General features: G+C 53.6%; 1 protein-coding gene across 4 annotated transcripts in view; it reads right to left on the bottom strand.

Moving 5' to 3' along the window:
• DUSP8 (dual specificity phosphatase 8) overlaps nt 1–11,151 on the bottom strand; it is a 46,599-nt gene extending 35,448 nt beyond the window's left edge. Inside the window, exon 1 of one of the 4 annotated variants that reach the window (XM_054635549.2) lies at nt 10,948–11,151. The gene's annotated coding sequence lies outside the window, so the exon portion shown is untranslated. Of the gene's footprint in view, nt 1–9,935; nt 10,368–10,486; nt 10,597–10,779; nt 10,854–10,947 lie in introns of those variants that run through there. The other 3 variants (XM_077179929.1, XM_077179927.1, XM_077179928.1) reach the window with 3 other exon arrangements.
• Nucleotides 11,152–13,064: the final 1,913 nt, after the last annotated feature.

Genomic DNA, 13,064 nt, shown 5'->3' with positions numbered 1-13,064 from the left:
TAAACTAAGAGATCTTCTCACCCCAGTGAGAGGAGACCAGGGGAAAAGGTTAACCTGGAACCTAAATTAGGGTTTCAGAAACATAGCTGTGCTCCCCTCTTATCAGTTTATTAAAGCCATCTTAATCTTCTTGAGTGTTCCTGAAGAACATTATCATAATCCTTTAATCCCACCTCTCCCTGGAGTGCCTGTAATGAGGAGATGGGCACATGGCTTAGCTGAATGGGGACAGCCAGCAGGAGAGGCCACACTTCAGCTGAGGGACAGAAAGATGGGCAGAGATTAGCAGAGGGCTGGGCCAACTCAATTGGACTCTGTCCCTGGTGTCACCTGCACAAATGTGTGTGTAGGTGAGGGGAGCTGGCCACACGAGTCACAAGCATGGCAGAGGTGCACACAGTGCACAAGTGTTCAGCCTGGCTGTGACCTTCTGGGCAGGCCAGGCAAGAGAGCAAGAAAACACAGGATACACCTCAGCCTGAGTCTGTCCATGTGGCATGAGAGACCACAGGAACTCATCCCTGTGCTGGCCCAACACAGATCACCCAGATGGAGGCCACTTCCCTCAACCGCTCATCTTGCACAAGGCCCCAGCTGAGAGATGTGGTATGGGAAGGGTGCAGATCTGGTTTCTCTTTTACTGGAGACTTCAGCTGGAAGGACAGGCAGCAGGTCTCTACAGCAACCCCAAAGCTCACTAACCAGCATGTCCACTCCTTGCACCAAGCTGGTGTTGTGTCCTGGAGAGCTCTACCCTCCACAGGCAGCCCCACCAAGGAGATGCTCCCCCTACTGCCACAGGAAGCCAGCCTTGCTGCAGGAACACATTCCCACCATGCCTGTGAGACTGCAGCTACAGCAAGCTCCATGTGATGCTCATCCCAGGAGCACACTCCTCTGGTGGTGTCTCCACTTTGAGTTTACCAAGGGATAAGAGGACCACAGGCAAACATTTGTTTATTTGTCCCCAGTAATCTGAAAGCAGCCACTCCTGAAGAACTGCCACCTCCACCAAGGACTCACTGGCACTGACCCAAGTGATTTGGCTTTTCCCCTCACAGCCTTGGGGGTTGGGGGAAATATCTGTGCCTTGTGAGCCTGGCCAGGGCTCCTCCATCCATCCAGGTCAGCCCTGCACCAGCCTCAGGCTCACTGCTGGGATGCTGGCAGGACCCCACTGGATCCCAGCTCTCTAGACACATCCTAAGATGCAAACCACAGCAGTTTTTCCAAGCCCCACACCCTTTTTCCATCCTCATCCCTTCATTTCTTTCAAGTGCTTCAGCATTTAGCAAGCTCCCCTCGGCTGGCTCATGCTGTTTGAGGGATTCCTAAATCACAGGACCATTACTAATTATTATTATTATTTTGCAGCAGCAATCAGGGACGCGAGGCTCATTAACAAGTTAGCACCTCTGGTTTCCCTGGAAACCCGCAGCTGCCAGGCAACGGCAGCTCTCCGGCCCGAGGCGATGCCACTGCAGCGCCTTCAGCTCATTGCCAGAAAGATGCTGCACGGGTTGATGAACCCAGCCTCGCCAATGGGATGAGGTTAGAAAACTCCAGGATGTGTCCCCTGCTCCACCCTATCTGCTGGGAACCTCAGCCCTTCTTCCCGATCCTGTTCTGCCACTCGCAGCATCACAAACTGCGCAGTGGCTCCTCCCTCCCGGCGAGCCATGCAGGCTTTCTCCAAGGGCGAGGAATTTGGAGCATAATCATTCCCCAGAGTAACAGTGGGACAAAGCTGTCAGGTGCCTGCAGCAGCCGTTTTAGAGGTGATGTAACTGATGACGATTTCTCAGCAGTTACTCGAGGTCCCTTTAAGAGGCAGCACAAAAGATTTCTCTGCTTGACGATGGAAAAATGGAGTGGTGGTTTTTTTTTTTTTCTTTGCTCTTTAAAAGGAGGCTGGGAAACACCACTAACCACATCCACTAACTTAGACACAAAATTTGCTAGTCCACCTTTCCCTAGTGAATCTCAAGGATTGGGATGAACGACATCTCCCAAGCCCCAGCAGTATGAGGATGTACGGCAGATGGGCAGTGACTTTCCTGGTGCCAGTGAAGCCAAGTTGAGATCCACTGCTCTTTCCTAACCCCTGCCACCCACATGGCAGACAGAGGACTCCCCCACAGCCTCATCCACACTGATCTCACAACCCCATCTTGGATCCCTGAACACCCCAGGCACATTCCTCCTGGGACAAGAGCTCCTGCGCATGCCTCTCCATGCAGAGAGCACTTCAGGAAGGAGGGAAAGGGCAGCATTCTCTTTTTCCCACAGCATAGCACCCGGAGGCAGCCACTGCACTTTTGCCAGCGTTTCAAGCTCGCTGATCTCATGATTTCTCATGATTTCTTTAATTTTTTCTCCTCCTTTCTACACTGCAGTCTCCTTTCAATTCCTGTAGGCTGGAAGCAGCATGTCAGGGAGCCCTGCAAGGAGCTGCATGCAACTAAACAGCACCCACTCGCCTCCCTGCATCTCCCACTGCCCTCCCCACCTGCACCCTGCGGCCCAGAAGGTGTTTTCCACCAGAGGACGTGGCTGAAGGGCCAGGATGTCCTTCAGCAAAGCGCCAGATGGTGCAGTCACACTGGACGAGGGACATGGCGTGCAGCCACGTGGCAGTGCTGGTGTGGTGGTGCTCAGCCTTGGGTATGTGGCTGGTGGCATGGGACAACTCAGGGACAAAAGGGGACAGGCTGTACCCAGCTGCCAGGGAGTCGTTCCCATGCACCCTCAGCCCACGAGGCAGATTGGCTCTCCTGGCTGCAGTTAAGGGGTCCTTCATCCTCTCTCACCACCTGATGTTGTGCCAGCAGCTTTGGATGGGTTATGACTGCAAATGTAATTGCCTCCCAGCCTGTTTCCACCGAAAAATTGAAGTTAAGGATTTATAGACTGGCCACTCCCAGAAAAATTTCTGACTGCAGTTATGGTAGTCAATCTGGAGATCCAGTCAGGAAAAGCCAACAGGGACAGCAGGGAGAGGGATTTGGCTGGAGTCTAGATGACAAGGGCAGTATCTCCTCCTCTTAGACTTGCGCCTTTAACATGATTTATATGGTTTTCCCCTTTAGTATAAAAAGAAGCTTTCATTTGAAAGCCTACAAAAGGCAAGACCAAAGGTTATCCATGACCAGCCAGCCATTTCATCACCGCCTTTGCCCATGCTGAGGATATTGCTCCCAAGCACACTGCTTTCTAATACCAAAGCTATCCCATTTCCATTCTCACCCTGCCAAGCTGAGAGCTGGCCACGTTCTCAGACCTAAAAGCACCTCCTGCTTTGAGCAGCTTGGCACACATCACAGAGGACATGTCATGATGGAGAAGAGAAACCTAGTCCTGCTGATCTTCAAGGGCCCTTGCTGCCCACTGCCTGGTATCCCATCATGTGCTGCATGACCCCTGAGCCCAGCAGGTTTATCCTGGGGATAAGGTGCTTCTTTGCTTCTTTTACAACAAGAGCAGACAGAGACAGCCCAGAAAGGTATGCAGTGAGATAGTTCTGCAGGGCTGGTCTGCCTCTCTCATCCCAAGGCAATAAACACCATAAATACCTGCTGGGTGCATTTGCAGTCTCCTGGAGAAAGGGTCTCCAGGACCTGGGTCCTATTTTCCCACAACACCCACACACCAAGTGAAAGAAAGCACAGGATTAAGCTGTGGCTCTTCAAAGCTGCAGATAAATATAGCATTTCACTTCTTAAGCACAATCCCCAGTGACAGGAACTTGTCCATCTCAGCAGAGTGCTGGGAACAGTCACAGGTGAGGCCAAAGCGAGCACCCAGCACACACAGGGGCAGTCACTATCCTGTGCAGTGACTAATGACAGTGGCTAATGCCAGTGCAGTGTCACTGGGCCCCCATATTCAAGTGAGAAATAGAAGCCCTGCCTCCCTGAAGAATAATGATGTTCCTTTCTGTCGGGTTGTCTGCAGTTTCTGGTGAGTACCAGTGCAAACTGAGGTGCACATCCCAGCACAGGTCTGCAGCCAGAAAAAGCCAATGCCCACAGTTATTCCCACAAAACTGTGAACCTCCCTAGAAGATCCAGAATTCAATGCAAATGCAAGGGGCTATGTTGTTGCCCATGGGATGAGACATTCCCCAGGCCAGCAAACACATTTCACAAGAGTTTTCTGACCTTCATGGCTTCATGGCTTGCTGAATTTTCTATATGCATACAATAGCCAAATTGCTGATGGCTTTGGGATGAATTAGCACGTGCCAGCTCAGGTTCTACTTTCTACCACAGCCCTAACAAGGAGGTACCAGCTCCTGAGTTTTGGAGGATTACCTTTCTCTAATAAAAAACACACAAGACAGGCAAAGCCCAAGATAATGCTCCTGCCCTGCTCTTCTCCTTTTCCCTTGGGGGCCATGATTCATTACCAGCTGGTTTTGTTCTTAATCTGAGGTGACACAGGGGTGAAACAAAGTGATTTGCAGGTCTTCCTCCATCCTCACCACTGCGTTGAGCCATGGCTTGCTGGTCAGATGCCACAGCTCTTCATGTATGAAATAAATCCTGCAGCCTGGCCTCCTGACTGAGAGCTGGGTATTGCAGCACTTTGTAATTCTCTCTGAATCCATATTATCACTGCTGCTGTGGGTGGCAAACTACATGGATTCAATTTCTGGAGGAAACAGGCAGCAGTATTCCCCTCACTAACTCCAGGCAGGTGTTAAGCATGACATATATGTGCACTTTAACCCCAGTTTCAAAAAAACCCCAGAGATATAGCATGACATCCACCCAGAGATTAAACATCCTCCAACTCATCTCCACGCCAGCAGGTCTCACTCAGCCCTGCTTCTGAGCCTGCAAGTGACAGCTGGGGTGATCACACCAAGGCCTGCTCCTTTTGGGCTGGCTGGCCCCCAGCTAAGACCAGTTCAGACACCCTCACCTACCCACCTGTCCTGCTGGACTCCAACAGAGCTCACCCTTGTCTTTGCATCAGGTACTGCTGAATGAACCTTGCTCAGGTGCCAGACAAAGAGGCAGCCAAGCTCAAAGCAGAAGGGATTGTGAGGGTGACACAGAATTAACAGGCATCAGCATTCAGCAAGCAAGCGGAGAATGCGTCAATCTATTTTTAATGGTACAATGAGAGTGCTTTACAAAAGGATGTGTCTGGGGAGATTCTGCCCAGTCAGAGATTTGCATTGGGCTTTTTTTGCAGCAGTCAACTTCCCTCAATGTGTGGGATGCATTTTGTCTCTTCACCACCCCACAGAGCAATTCAGAGGGCCCTGGCTCAGTTTTGGCTGGAGGCTCATCCCTCTGGGTCACCTTCCTGCCCTGCTGCATCCTTCTGACTTTCCACCAGAAGACCTGAACCTGACGTGAGCAGCAGGTAAGGTGTACAGGACAGGTCCAGGCTTCCTTGGCTTCTGGGTGTCAGCCCTGCTGAGCCAGTACAGCTGCTGGGGACATCTCTGCGAGGTGCCCGACAGCAGCAAAGTGGTTAACATGGCTTCTCATGGGCAGGCTCCAGTCAGCAGTGCTGGCACCCTCTCTGCACCAGCCCTCCACTCAGCAGCCTCAAGTGCCAAGCGAGGCTCCGGCTGCGCCCGTCCGCTCCCCACGCAGGGCTGCCGGCCAAGGCAGTGAGGATGGCATGAATAACTCCACTCAAGCCACGGCTCGAGGAGGACCAGGCTGCCATTGCAAGCTTGGAAATGAGGGTTGTTAGAGGCAACGCAAAAACAATCAGATGTTGTAGACACTTCTTGGTTGCTTCTTTTCAGCAGAGACGGAGGGACCCTCTTTGTCTGGAGGGTTTGGATTTCAATGGGAGACGCGTGATTCACGCAGGCACAGGTTTAACGTGTGAAAAGGGCTTGACTTACTCAATGCAAAAAACCTGCAGTGCCCTAATAGACTGAAATTTCTCCCCGAGCTTCTGCTGCATCAGCTGAATTACCATGTGTTAGCTGTAGACAGCAGAGCTCCTCAGAGAACTAAATCCCCTATTAAAAAGCTGAAAAGAGGCGAGCTGAAAAGCCGGGATGCAGGCACACTGCGCACCTCCGTGCCGGATGAGTAATGTGGGTTGACAGAGACGGACCGGAAAGACGCACTGCATCATTAGCAGGGCTGGAGGACGTGGTGGGGGACAGCATGCTAGGGTCATGCTGTCACTGGGACCTCCATGCATGATCAAAGCACTGGTCCACCTCATCCATGTCCCCTCACCAGCACTGCCTAATAACAGGTATCCTACAAAAGCCTGGGAGAAGCAGGGCGGTGGGTATTTATGGACTAGTCATGCAATAATTTAGGCTTAAAGGGACCTCAGCGGTTCAGCTGGTCCAACCCCTCTCTCCCTTAAAGGAGAACGAGCATCAACACCAGAACGGGTTGTCTTGCCCTTCTGGTTGCCAAATGACTTGTTCCCAGTCATCAGTGGACTCAGAAATAATGTCCCCCATAACTCAGCATGCAGAAACCCTACACAGAGAGCCTCTTTTGCAAACTGCTAGAGGACCTTGAAGGACTCTGGAGAAATTCCTGAAGAACACAAGGTCTCTGACCCAAGAAAAGGCTTTATTTAAAGAAAATACAGTAAAAGCAGACAAGAGGTATATGCACATATTAGGGAATCACGAGCATTTTCCACACACAAAAAACAACACGGAAAAAGGCATAAGAGGAGTGTGAAGAAAAGAGGAAATCAAAGAAGGATTTCCGGCCCCAGATAGGTTGCTGGGAGTCTCTTAAGTTTAGGCTTAGTGCACACAGTCCCTGCATTTCTGTCCTGTTATTGCTCCCTGTTTACAACAGGAGACTCAATGTACTGGATCAGCTTCCAGTGAGCACCTCCAAGTTCTCCTCTGAACCCAGCCTGTGCTACCACTTCACCTTTTTTCTGAAATGCTGATCCTTCCATGACACCGTGCAAACAATACCCATTGCTTTGGGAAACTGGAGATCCAAAGCACCAGAACCAACCCCACAGAAGCCCTGGGCAAAGCAAGGAAAGAAGCCTCCTGCACGTCAGCCTAGATTAACTTGGCCAGCTGGGTCTAGAAAGCCTCAGAGGAAGAGCCAAATAGCAGAGAAGTGGAGCCGGCCATCCTACAGGAATCATGGCAGTCTGCAGCACAGTCTGAGCAGGGCTCTGTGCTGTGCACAGTACCCCAGTGTAGCCCACCTTACTCTTAATCTCCTTTCTTGAAGGGAGATTGTTGAGAACCAAAGGAGTGTCTTGGACAGCGCGGACCCAAAGGTTTGGGGCAAAAAGTCTAGAAACATCTCTTGGAAGAGAAAGAGATGTTTTCCTCTCCATGACCTCAGGCTAAAGAGGAGACAGGGTGACCAAGGCACTGACCATGACCAGAGCTTGGTATGTTCCACCATGGTCTCAGCTGCTGGCCCACTTCTGGCAAAACAACTGTGCCATGCAGATGGGACACATGTCACGGTCTCCCCCTCCATCAGATGAGCAGGCAAAGTCATCACTGGGGTGCACTACACCACTCACTGCCCCTGCAGGAACCTGCACTACCACTGATCACCCCACAAGCTCTGCCTGGCTTTGACAGCAGCCCTGACAGCCTGCCAGCGGTGCATGGCATCCTGGCACAGTCAGTTTTTACCCTCCCTCACACTCCCCTGGCTGTCTTATAATCCTGCACACAGAAGTACACCCAGGTTTCCTGAGCAAGCTTGAGAAAATCTTGAGCACAGAGCTTGTTTAGCTTCTTATCTGATGAATGCTCCCAGGCCACTCATCTCCCTTCCAATTACGTCAGGTGCTCCTTCCCACTGGCATCAGTCGGGACAGGTGTATCTTCAGAGAAGAAATGTAAGGCTTGAAAAACAGGTTTTAAAACCCAGAGGGCATGGGGATGCAGAGGAGTGTCAAAGCTTTCCCCACAGTATGACTGCATTGCCGCTCTGGCTGCAGGAGTTTCTCTGCATAGCAGCAAGGAAAAGAGTGCAGGGAGACCCAGAGACCGTGAGCACCTGGGAATTTCTGCAACCACCTCCCCCTTAACACTGACATTAAACACATGGCAGAGGGTAAAACAGGCTACAGACTCTCCCTGGCTGTCCTCCTGGGAGAGAGGGGTCAGCAGCCACAAGCTCCTTCTCTTCATCACCTCCTTCTCTACCAGATTCAGTTTGCTGGCACAGTTTCAGTATGATGGCAGTGTCCTATGAGCCTGCACCATAAATCAGGGCTGCCAAATGCTGGAGCACCTCCTTTTCCTCCTCCCATTCTTGATAGTGTGAACATGCTCTGCACCTGACTGTGGCCAGGGCTTTGGGAGCTGAGCTGTGCACCACAGAAATTAACCTCTGATCCCCAAGAAAAGCCTTGTTTAAATGCAAGGAAGCAAATCCAAAGAGGAAAAACCGTCATCCCCCATGCAAATTACAGCAGCTGGTGCAGAGGTAAGGGGTAGGGATGGAATGGGGACTCACTCATACTCATGTCAAGAGAAGTCACTTCACAAATCCAGAGGCACAATGGGTTTCCAGCCTTTTGGGGGGTTTCCAGCCTGTGGAGATTTCCTAGGGGAGGACAGGGTTGCACAGGAGAGAAGAGAGTTTTCTCCCACCTCTTAAGATCCAATTTGGCAGCATGGGACAGACACTACTGCTTAGTCCTACCCAGCCCTCAGGGGTGTTTTTGTAGTAAAAGTGACGTTGCATTTAATATTAGGTGAATATAAGCTCTCCAAAGGTTCAGTGGCTTTCTCAGTGAGGTACCTGGCAGCCAGCAAAAACACACTGCAGACAAACATGGTGCAGTATTTGCAAGAATAATCTCCATGCAGAGTCCCCAGTGAACGCTCCTTAGGACTCTGGCCACTTTGCTCAGCTCTCCCAAGCTTAGCTGAGGATAGACTTTAAAGAACAATGCTAGATCCAGGTTCTCCTTACCTTATGTCTAAGCAAGGACAACTGAAAGCCACAGGAGGACAGTCTGTTGGGTTAGAAGACTTTTGGTGTGAGCTGCTGACATCTCTGCTTGGAAACCTTCCAGCCTCAGGTTTGAGCCTCTCAATTGTGTTGCCAATAGACCAAGGGCAGGAATTTCTGTGTGCTGCCATTGCAAAGAGGCATATGGGCATCCCTGGGCTGCTCACACTCTCGCCTGTCTACTCTTCTCCCAGCCATTTAGACAATCCTGCACATCCAGGCTCTGCCACTATGGCTGTGCCATGCAAAATTTGGGACGAGACACCTGCAAAGTCCTTGAGGGTGTTTTAAAATCCCAAATACGCTATGGCCAGGAGGATTTTCTTGGTGCTACAGCTTATTTTGTTTCGGGAGCTGTTACAAGCAAAATCAAAGCGAGTGCAGGAACCGCCATGCAGACCCAAACCCCAACAAACCTCTTATGCAAAGAGAGTCCTCCCGGCACAGCCGCCCTCCGACAGCGCGAGCAGAGGCACACGGAGGCAAGGCCAGACCCAAAAGCACCGATTCCTCCCGAAAACAAAGCTCTCCACAGCCGCCTTTGGGCGCAGGCAGCCGTGCACCCAGCCTTTGCCTCAGCGCAGGGGGATGAGACAATGCAAGCCAATGTCAAACACCGCTCCACGGGCAAGCTGCTCTCAAGGTTATCATGGCCCCTGCACTGCCAGGTGCAATCCTCAGCGCTACCTGCTCGGATATCCTCACCCTTTCCTGCGGGAGAGGGGTCTGCCTTAGTCCCCAAATCACAGGGAGATGGAACCTCTGGCAACCATTCCCAATGCATTCGTCATCGCCAGCTGCTTGGGACAGGGATGGTCTCTCCTACATATGCTTATGCAGCACCCAGCTCCCACCAGGGAGCTGTGGATAACTACCGCAATACGAGGGATAAACGCATCCATGCCTAGAAAAATCCAAATATCCCTATCAGAACAGCACTGCACCGCGTTCTTCCTTCCAACGAAACCGCAAATTACTGACCTGTGCACAGAGCTCCCCCAATGCAAGCTGAAGCACTGACATCAGCTTTTGCTGTTGCTCAGGAATTTAATTCTGGGGGAGGAGAAAAGGGAGGGGGGAGCAGGAAGGAGAAGGAACTTATTTATCAATAAGGGAAATAAACAGGAATCTTTAAAAACAAACAACGCTCAGCACAGAAAGCAACATTTACCACTATATAATGATTGAGGGTGTGTGGGGGGGTGATCAATCGGTCCAGGCACATTAGGGGAGATGGAGAGGATTTTTTTAAACGAGCAGCTTAACTCATTAATCGCGAGCAGCGCCTTTGGAGCCGCAGCAACGAAGTCTTGCATGAAAACCCCCGCTGCTGAACACATGCCGGCTTCGTTTAAACGCCAAGGACACAGGGCGACACTCCAACCTCTTTCATCATCAGAAAAACCACAGCGCTGTTAACACCGCTTCCCCAAACACCAGCCCTGAGCCCCGCCAGAAAACCCCTGCACCCGCGACCCCCGGCCCGGCAGGACAGCGGCGATTCCCCGGAGCTTCCCAAGCCCCCTCCTCACCTGCACCACGGCCGCCCGGCAAGCGCACACCGCCAAGGCAGGGTGGGATTTCCACCGCCCCCCCGCCCGAAAACAAGCGCAGCATCCCCGACATGCGCGGCCGCGGAGCGCCAGCCCACCCCCCCCGCCCCCAGCCCCCGCTTCTTTCCCCAATCCCCGCCGTGGGGCTGCTCCCTCCCCAGCCCCGGCACTTCACACGCATCATTCTGCCTCGCACCGGAGCCGTTCCAGCGCTCACGGCCGCGGAGCGCTGTTCCTAGTGCGCACACACACGCACACACACGCACATATACCGGCACATGCTGTCGCGCTGTCCGCCGCCTCAGGGCGCGATGCCGGCTCCGCTCCCCACACTGTGAGGGCGCCCCGCACCGCCCCCCGCGCCCCCTCCCCGCCTCCCCCGGGGCGCACGGCCCCGTCCCGCACGGACACGGCGCGGACGCGGCGGGACGCGCACTGACCCGGCGCGGCGGGCTCGGCGGCCGCCCCGCTCCGCTCCGCGGGCTGTCCGCTGGCGCGGCCGCTGCCGGCGCCGCAGGGCCCGCATGCCCTGAGGGGCGGGCGGGGGGGGCCCGCTCCGCGCTGCTCCGCGCTGCTCCGCGCCGCTCCGCGCGCCGCCGGGAATGCGCCGGCGATGAGGTCATGCCTCGGGAGCGAGCGGGGGGGGGACGACGGGGGAAAGGGGAAAAAAAAAAAAAAAAAAAGAAGAAGGAAAAAAAAAGAGACAGCGTTGACGTCACCCGCAGCCAATCAGCGCGGGCGGCGCAGGGCAGGGTGACGTCAGCCCCGCGGGCGCGGAGCGGCGCGCAGGGAGCGGGCGCTGCGCCCCAGGGCCGGCGCCGCTGCGGGCTCGGGGGCCGCGGCAGAGCGGCCCGGGCGGCCGGGCACTAAGCGGGGTGACCCGCCAGCCTGGGACACCCCCGAGCCGCGCCGCTCCGGGCAGAGAACGCGCTGCCCTGTGGTTTTGGGTCAGGGATGGTTCCCGGGCTGCCTGGCGCTGCGAGGCTGAGCCGAGAGCTGTCCCGCAGCTGGGGCCACCCCTGCCGCCTGTCAGCCCTGCCTGCTGAGCTGGAGCAGCGGGGACCTGCGGGGCGCCCCACGGGACTCATTCTCTCTGGGGTGCCCAAGCTGCAGAAGGACAGGCGTAGGGACAGTGCGGTCTTGGAGGGTGGCATGGTGAAGTGTGACTAAAAAGCTGGCTCAAAAAACAGGAGGAGTCTGACCCACGGGTTGCCTTCTGGATGGATGGAATGGGCTCCATCTCCATCCTGGAGTTTAGGGCTCCCCATCCTGCTGCGGGTTCGCCAAAGAACTGGCCTGGTTACACGGCAGGGGCTTTTCTCTGCCCTTGGCCCTGGCCTGGCAGCTCCAGCTTAGAGAGGGATTAGGGTTTAGAAGCTTAGGTTTTGCTGGTGCTTAGGAAATGAAGGGAACCTTCCTCCCTGCCGATACGGATGCCGGATGTTTTAAAATTAACTCTCATGTCTCCAGACACGCGGCCGGCAGCTTGCTCAGGAACGTCGAGCTCCCACAGTAACTGGCGGCAAAATCTTTCCCAGAAATGTCATTTCTCATAAAGCACCAGAGGTATAAAACCCGGGGATGCTAAAAAGTCTCACTCTCCCCATTGCATAAGCAATGCTGAGTTCATGTCCTTCTCCTAAGCACAGAAAATCAGCTCACCCAGAGCTGTCAGCAGGGAAACTTTTACAAAATGAGGGATATTCTACCTAAACTCATGGGTTTCAGCCCAGTTATCATAATCAGTGGTAAGATGCTGGGGTAGCACAGGCACTCACTTCTTTAGTGGCATGGGAACACTTGGTCCTGGTGGGAGCTGGAGCAGCAGCATGACCGGCATGGCTGGAACGAAGCCTTTCCTGCTGGTTTTCCTGACCAGATCCCTCCTTGTGGCCATGCAAAGCACCCAGATGGGGAAAACCAGAGAAAACCTGGGGAAACCTTCTCTTACCTCAGCTTCAGACTGTTTCCTCCCCTACTCAACACCCCTTTTCTGGAGCAAAGCAGGAAGAAAGAGGGGGAAAGGAATGAGTCTGAAAATCCCAAAGCTTCCTCATAAAAGCTGTTATCTAGGCAGAGAGCCATGAGCTCACAAAACCTGCTGAAGGAAGAGGATTTAAACAGTTTTTTTCCAAGCTCCAGTTAAAATCAATGTTTCCAATACTGGACCTGGCACATCACAGATGAGCATCCCAGATGAGCTGTCAGGAAGATTGTTCCCTGTCTGTCCAGTGGTATGGCACAGGGGAGGAGAGTGGGAAGCAGATGTAAGAAGTATGTCGAGTTTGGAGCAGGCAAGGGATGGGGAGGTGATGAGGATGAGGCAGAGGATGGAGTGTCCTGAGGGACACCCTTGAACTGTACATTCCAGCAAGGGACCAAGCTGAGCTCCCTCTTGAGCCTTCATCCCTGGCAACCTCTCCTCAGCTAATCCATGGATGCCCCTGCTGCATCCCTGGCTGATGCGGACACAGGAGATTTGCCCCACACAAAATCCCCACCGGCAGCAAACAGGAGGAGCAGCTCCAGCGGGGCTGGGGACCAGTGGGACACGGGT

This window comes from Agelaius phoeniceus, chromosome 6 (genome assembly GCF_051311805.1).
Source record: "Agelaius phoeniceus isolate bAgePho1 chromosome 6, bAgePho1.hap1, whole genome shotgun sequence".
Lineage (NCBI taxonomy): Eukaryota > Metazoa > Chordata > Aves > Passeriformes > Icteridae > Agelaius > Agelaius phoeniceus.
This window is presented reverse-complemented; position numbering and strand designations above follow the sequence as displayed.